Raw genomic sequence first — 8,788 nt, forward strand, 5'->3', positions numbered from 1 at the left:
CCAATTAAATTGAGAACTGACTGACTGGCAGAGCTCAGAGGTTACCATCAGTGGTGCAGAGTCTGGTTGGAACCCTTTAAGTATCTCTGTTCTTGGTCCAGTCTTGTTCAACATCTTTATCAACAAAGTGGATGAAGGGATAGAATCCACCCTCAGCAAATTTATTGGTGATACAAAGCTGGGAGGATTGGCTGGTACATCTGAAGGCTGTGCTACCATTCAACAAGATCTGGACAGACTGGAGAGTTGGGCAGAGAGGAAGGTTTAACAAAAGCAAGTGTAAAGAGTCTTGCACCTGGGCAGGAATAACCACATGAATTAGTACAGATTAGGGGCTGACCTGCTGGAAAGGAGCTCTGCGGAGAAGGACCTGAGGGTTCTGGTGGACAACAGGTTGGCCATGAGCCAACAATGTGCCCTTGTGGCCAAGAGGACCAATGGTATCCTAGGGTCCGTTAAGAAGAATGTGGTTAGCAGGTTGAGGGAGGATATACTACACCTCTACTCTGCCCTCCTGAGGCCATATTTAGACTACCGTGTCCAGTTCTGAGCTTCCCAGTTCAAAAAAGACAGGGATCTCCTCAAAGGAATCCAGTGGGGGATCTGAAAGATGATAAAGGGTCTGGAGCATCTCCCATATGAGGAAAGGCTGAACCTGGTTCTGAGCCTGGGGAAAAGAAGACTAAGAAGGGATCTGATTAATGTTTATAAATATCTAAAACGGAGGTGGAAGGCAAGTGGTTGAGGCCAGGCTCTTCTTGGTGATGTGCAGTGATAGGACAAGGAGTAATGGCCTAAAACTTGAACATAGGAAGTTCCATACTAACATGCAGAACTTCTTTATAGTAAGGGTGCCAGAGCACTGGAACAGGTTGCCCAGAGAAGTTGTGGAGTCCCTTTCTATAGAGATATTCAAGACCTATCTGTATGCCTACCTGTGTGAACTATTGGAGGGAACCTGCATTAGCAGTGGGGTTGGACTCAGTGATCTCTTGAGATTCTGTGACTCTGTGGTTGTGAATATGTAGTGATAAGATCAATTGCAAGTCATACTAACTGGCGAGAAGTTCATATTTGCAAGGAAAAGAAAGAGATGAGAAAAGCCCAGCATTAAATAGAATAAATAGTCAATAATATTTTACTGCACATCTGTCACTGATGAGGCCTTGATAAATGAAACAAGATAACACAGGAGAATGCTCTCAGCACCTAGCAATCCATTCCCATCAAGAAGCATTATTCATCTAGGAATTAGTTCCTTGGCTTTCATGGCATAACATTCCATTTGCTTAGACAGTTACTGTTCATTTTGACTATGCTATCATAAAGGTAAAACAAGAAAAAATGCCAAAGTAGAGGTTCAGCTCCTTGGCAGATTCCAGTAACTCACCTGGCAGAACTGCTAGCTATACTTCCCAACAGACTGAGTACCTTCCAGGGCACAAAGTGATAGTGATAATATCAACATTATTATTAACAACATGTATGTCTTCTTCTTATTATTATTTTCATTCAGTTTTATGTGGCGGGGAGGAAATTGCTGATTAGATAACAAATCATGCAATTCTGTCTCTAATCACAGACTATTACAGTCTGTATTTGTTATTCATTTCAAGACCCATGAACAAAGTCCTTTTGTATGAATACAGCAGTAAATTAAATATACTGTATGTTTATATGCTATATGTATAGTTTTCAACATGTCTGACACATTGACTGCAAACAGACGGAAGTAAAAAAAAGACACAACATTTAAAAGCGAATTTAAATAAGCAATTTTAAAAACCACAGAGAACAGCTGTCCTTGTAGACTTTTTCTAACTATATTCTAATAGCCAAAGCTCTCAAAACAAGTACAACTAGGGGATGCGTAGATTTCCTGCCTTGGCTCTATTTGGAGCAAGTGTTTTATAGAAGGGATGAGTCTGGCCAGACAAACATATTTGATCTGTAAACAGGATGTGGTACTGCTTCTGGAAAATAAAATGTTAAATTGGGCCCTTCAGAAACCCTGTCCTACTCAAAGCCATCTGTTACTCAGGCTTCTACATCCATTTCTATCATGCTGCTTCTTAGCTAAGAAGCACCTAATCTATTATTAGCCCCTAAATCTATTATTTAAATATATGGGAGTCTCTCCTGCTGACACTGAAGGAGAGACTCGGTAATTGTGTGTTACAGAACATCAAAACCACAAACACACACTTACACACTTTCTCTTTTTACCATTTTGAAAGTGGAAGGAAAAAATTCACTATGTTAAGTGTAAAAAAACTGTGTGTATTTTAACTGCAGGGAATCCCAATCCAATGTGCTTCATTTTACTAGCTTGGGTACTGGTCAGAAGTAAAAGTTTATCTTTGAACGCTGTCAAGAAAATGATGAATTCCTAAGGCGAGTAGCAGATCACGTGTCCCACAGAGATGTTAGCTGAGTTTGTAAGATACCTACCATTACAAAAGTACAATGCTGCAAGAACATATGAGAACCAAATGTAAACTGTAATTCAGAAGGATTCCACAGGATTCCCGTTCATCTTAGAGAAAAGTTAGTTATGAAATGGTCTTGCAATCTAGTTGCAAGATTGATAATTCCAGTTCATGACAGGTGCAAATTTACATGCCACAAGAAACAATAATGGCCTACACAAAGACACCTACAAGCTTTATGCTTAACTTTACAGGACAGATAACAAATGGGAGATGAAAAAAACTGGGACATCAAACTCATGGTTTTCACAGTATTTCAGTTAACAGCAGAGTATGCCCCAGTGGTGGAGCACAGAACTACAAAGCCTTCCTGCTATCCTGATCACTTCTCTTACAACAGAAGTCCATGCTATTACATCTATGTATCACTGAAGACTTATTCTCAAACTAGCATCCCAGGATGTTCAGTTTGGTACCTGAGTCATAAATATCTGAAACAATTTCTGCCTTAGATATGTTCATAAAATCGCTGTATAGTAACCAGTGAAGCTGAAATAAATGAACAAATAGTAAGATACTAGAGCAAAAAACAACATAAGCAATAGCAAATGCCATATAGCAGCTGATCAGTCATCTTATTTGGTGTCTTTCCAGATTCATTCAGAATTCACTGGCTGAAGGCTAAACTTCCAAAACATTCAAATAGAAGAATCCCATATCCATATTTGCTGCTTTAAACCTTATCTATCCGATATATCTGTGGAAATGGGCACGGACGTCACCCTACACTTTGGTGTAAAACTGCACATAACTGTTGAAGGATCTCCTGAAGTGCTTTTGCACAACTACCCCCTGAAGGACATATAAAACTGGTTCCAGAAATAATCTTAGAGCATAGAATCATAGAATATCCTGAGTTGGGAAGGATCCATCTTAGAACTAAGGCCCACAGCATAAGCAGGTGCACCCAACCAGCACTGCAACAGAGGACACAGTACAACAGGCAGGGCTCTGCTACAGCAACACTCCCACCTGGCTTGCATAACCTGGATGCCAGCCATATGCAGGCTGTGCTGAGTCAGCTGCAGGGCTACATCCCTCCAGAGTCCTGCAGAGATGAGGCAGCTCCATGAGCCTTAAGGGATCCAATCCCAAAGTGGCCAGGAGTACAGCTTGAAAAATTAGGCAGGGGCAAAATAGGCCTGAGTTGAAGTAGTGTAGAGTACCTAACTGAGAGGCTGCTTGGAAGAGCAGCCCCAGGGAAATTCCAGAAGACAGGCTGAGATCTCCAGAAAAAACACAGTAGTCCTACATCACCCCCAAAAATAATTTTCCTGAATTCACCAGAGAATACTCACTTGCTTACAGAAGAAGCACAGTCAGAGGTACAGGCACACATGCATGAAGCTATGTCCAACTAAAAAAGCTGAGCTAGATGGTTAGAGTCAGGACCTGAAGTCAGGCTGAGCTAAATCCAGGACTGTAAGGAGATGAGGCTGTTCCAGGGTAGTCCAAAGGGTACTGGAAGCACAACTAAAGGCTAGAAAGCCCAAAATCCAAAAGCCCACCTGAATTAAAAGAAAAAATTTTGTCAGAGACTGAGACAAATGTCAGGAAACCAGAGAGTCTATAGCACAGGACACCCAGGGAATTAATGAATAGGAATACTAAGCATGAAACATAGCTGAGGTGGCACGATGCAGAACTGCTGCACTGTGGATGGGAGACAGGGGTGGATTTGGATTTGGAACCAAGAGCTAGAGGAGCAGGCAAGGATGCTGGGTGCATTCTGTCAGATCCAGCTGTCAAACACAGTTGCTTGCCAGTTATAATAACTTTTCCGAGTGAAGCAAGAAGAACATTTCAGCAGTTTTATCCTGTCAGTGTGTACAAATGACTAATGTTCAGAGGGATGAAACTTTTTTCTGTCTATGTAAACTTGTTTATTTAACTTTTGCTTCACACTTGCACATCAAGTGTTGACGGGTTCTCCCTGTTCTAAGGGATAAACAGGTTGCTGGCAGAGGTCTGTCCCATCTTAAGGGGATTGGAGGCCTCTCTAAGGACTGATGGATAGAGAAGGGAGAGGAGTGTAACTTCATAGCTGGAAATGTGACTCCAGGCTTCTGAATAACATTTGTTTTCCAAAGGAGACATTTTTAGCAATTTCAATGTCATCTGGCAATTTTAAGATTGCAAGAACATAACTAAGGTAAAGAAAGGTAACTAAGGAAAGAAAGCCTGTTTTGCAAACCTACAGTCTTTATGAAGGGATCTGCAGACTTGAGGAATATATCAAAAACTAAATATTTAATTTGGTTTACTAGAAGAAGCCACAGCACTCTGCAAATTACATTTTTCAACTCCAGCAGACCAGACAAGGAAGGAAAGTGCTTAAACAGACTTTTTCTAGGTGAGCCTTGCAAACTTGTTGCTGTTTAGTACAGCTGTTTAGTACAGCAACCTGGAAAGATATGTTGGTGTTTATTACGAAGGTGCAGTTACTAATCAGCTTTCAGGCTTACAGATCAAGGAGTGGCACAATAGCATTGTCCTGTGGGAAGTCACATATACTTCCACAAAGGAAATACGAGACTCCTCATTTTATCTTGAGCTAGATAATTTCTGAAGGTCCTTTCCAATGGGATTATTCTATCCTTACTTCTGTCCCCATTTGATTCTCTGCCTTTAAAAGGAAAAGAAGAAACCTGTAAGCCTCCAAAACTCAGCTCTAGGCAGTCCAGAACAGGTGGCACCTTTAAAAGTTCGAATGGCTCATTAATCCTCCCCAGCTCTCTGATAGATGGCTCAGGAGAATCTCTTGGGAAACAGCATGGAGCAAGCAGAGACTTGACATTTTACAATCTCTGAATTTCCTATGTATTACTTTATCATTACGATCTGCGGTTTCTATCTTCTCTCCCTTTCAACAGATTTTTGTGGATGGGCTCTCAGTAAAGCAGAAAGAGATTGTGGCCTTCGTTCATCTTGCTTGCCCACAAAATCTTCACGAAAAAAAAACAAAACAAAAACAAATCCACAACACAACAGAGTAGCCACAGTAAATGCTGAGAATTCTTACTAGATGTTGTTAATAAAAAATAATTGTATGGGCATAAATAAGAGATTTCCAGTTATGATCGTATGCTGGCAGCCAAGCAGTGATGCGTAGAAATATTCATTGGGAATCCCAGTTTTCCTTTGATGTGAGTAAAGTTACTGAACTGGTCAGAGCTCAGCATGCAGTTAGAAATCAATATATCCACTGAAACAATGTGGAAAAGTATGCACCCTGTCTGAACACTTGTTAGACCACCCAGACTGACAGTATGGGTAGCTTTCCAAAACCTTCCTTCAAAACTAACTCCTACAAAGACAAGGATGAATGCAGTTTAACAACTTGACTACACTAGTAGGTTCATGAAGGGATCAGAAAACACATAGAAACTAAATGACCATTCTTATCTCAGAAACTATTGGCTTAAGGACTGCAGATAAGTGCCACTGAAGCAAAGAATTTTTCAAAAACTGCTTTTGAAAAGAGTTAAGTGCTAATAATTTAAATGAAGATAGATTTCTAGTTCTTTGTTCACTTGAGTGAAAAAAGTTTCCTCACACCTACATGAAAATACTTGTTTTCAAAAGGAAGCTCAAACATTGCTGACTAGAGCAGATGCTCTATTTATTCTCTTTGCTTACACTTACTGCAGAACTAACTTCTGAATTTGGTTTCCCATCAGCTCCATCTCTTACGTTTCAATTTTTTATTTTTTTTTGTAAGCTCTGCAGAGTAAGGCTCTCATTTTACATACAGAAGATAACAGAGCTCCAATCACACCTCCAGGTGCTTATATACCCATGTACCAAACTTATATATCAATGTACCAAAGTTACCTTTCCTTGAAAAGCAAAGTAGACTGCAGCAAGGAATTTTGCTGTTGATATCAATACACTCAGACCTACTAGTGAAGTTAATTCAGACAGACATCTCCTTGCAGATTGCCAGACCATCTCTGATAACCCAAGTACCCCCATCTGCAATGGACACATCCAAAAGCCCCACACCAAACATGGTATGCATAGTATGTCTCATTTTAATGCTGTGTTCTATAAAATGCATTTAATGCTCCAGTTGCTATAGGAAGATATACTGAAACCTTAATATACAGTGAGACTAAAAGTCCAGCTGTTTTACAAATTCGAATTATGTGGGAAACTACTGTATGTCCAAATGCCAGGTCATTCGATTGTTGGATGTCAAGATCTTTGCTTAGGTGCTTTGTTTAGATTGTTTGTGCTTTTGCAACTTTTGTAGCTGTTAGAGAAATCCAGCCTATTTCTTGGTACCCTCACATATAATTCCTTCTTTGAAGTTTCATTTTCTCTTGCACAACAGATACACGTTATTTATTTAAGTCACTCCCTGTTAGTGGACTAACAGCAGTGTAAATAAACAACCAGTTACAACCAGTTACAGTCTTCAATTTCAATTTTCTATTTATAACATTTGTCAAGTGAGTGTGAGCAACTAGCACAAGTTTTAGTGGATTTTTTTTTTAAAGACTTTAGACTGTTAAATCCATAGATTATGTACTATACATCAGTGAAAGATGACAGATTGGCACATTACAGCCAGACCTAAGCTTCACATATCATCACATGAACAACATTTTGTTATTCTTGAAATGACAGGGAATGCACACATTTCAAGTTTTCAATTCATGTTCCAGAACCATTAATAAAGGATTCTACTATTTAAATAAATAATAAATAAATAATAAATAAATTAATAAACTACTCCCAATTTTTCTGTTTCTACTCAGAAGTACACACCTTAACTGTCCCATGTCTGCACTAACTTGGTGATAAAAATAAGGGAGAGTAAGTTTAGAGTAGAAAAAAATCAGGCATCCAGGTAGCCAAGTTTCTTCTAGTTAAAGAAAGCTTGCAGATGTATTATGATATGAATGGAAAGCATCATGTATCAAAATAACTTGGTTTTCACAGTTAGTAGTCTGGGGTGTTTTCTTGGTGTATGAAACTTACAGATAGTTTTGGAGGTCAATTAGACTTGTGAGGCTGTATTTGTTTGGATAATTTAGGTCTGTTATATCCCAGCAAAAATTCCTTTGCTGTTTTGCTGTTATTACTATCATTTCCATAATCTTTTTTAAGTGTTCATAAGCAGAAAAATAAAATATCTCTAATATTAGTTTTGAGTGATGAGGTTTCTAAGTTCTCCTTTCTTTCCCTTTTGTTAATTTTACCAGAAAACTTAAATCCTCAAACCTGCTGTACTCTGCATTAACAGTGCATCATTATCATAACCTATTCTACAGAAATTCAAAGTCACAGTTATGCTTTCCCCTGAAAATATCTACTTAGCTTTAATATTATCAGTAGTTATGTATCTTATAAAATTATTTTACCATTGGTTTTCACAATTTACTGGATGCAGCTAACCATCAGGTATGGAAGTATAAAATAAATTTAACATTATTATGATCTTAGACCTTCTCCTTTCCTAAAATTTCAGATGCATTTGAGTCCTGTTTTTAACAACTGATGCAAAACCCATCAGAGCTCAATATTCTCTTGTAACTGAAAGCTGGTAGTCTTCTGACAGAAATTTAAGTTCCATCACTCTTAAATCATAATAGCTAGAATTACAGGTGTTGTTGCCATATTCTCCAAGTACTACTCTAGAATTTGCAAAAGTGCAGGAATTTTTCTAAATTTTCACTTTCAAAGAATTCTGCTAACTCTTGAATGCAGACAGAAGCTCTTATAAACACTTTTCTAAAATTCTCTCAGATGGACTGACAGACTTTGCCTCATGTAATAAAAAGGAATACACTACAAGCTGCTGCACTTCTGGGGGAAAAGTATCAGAAATTAATAAAAGGTTAAGTTTTAATATTTGGGGGAACTGTTCATACATTTAGGAGCAGACAAATTAAATAGTGCTCAAGTTAGGAGTCTAGAATCCCTGTTAAAGTAATGACATGAGGTAGAGTCCTCCGAAAGCTCAAGAATTAGAAGCTTACCTTCTTCTACACACTGTGCAAATAATCTGGCAGATGACCTCTACACCGATAGAGCAGTCAAGAGTGGAACAGGTAAAAAGTTTATCACTTTTATCATTCCAATAAGTGATCTGGAACTTATTCATATCTCTGTTTCCAGTCCAGAAAAATAAATAGCCAATTTTATTCACTTTTTATTTACCAACCAAGCAATTTTACTCATTTAATGTTTCTTTTTGATTCGCTTTTTAAAATCAGTATTCTGAGTACTGCTATTCTTTCCAAACTATGCCCATGTTGAAAACAACACGTTCACTAAGCCACAGAAGAAAC

The sequence above is a fragment of the Tetrao urogallus genome (genome assembly GCF_951394365.1).
Source record: "Tetrao urogallus genome assembly, chromosome: 2".
NCBI classification, from domain to species: domain Eukaryota; kingdom Metazoa; phylum Chordata; class Aves; order Galliformes; family Phasianidae; genus Tetrao; species Tetrao urogallus.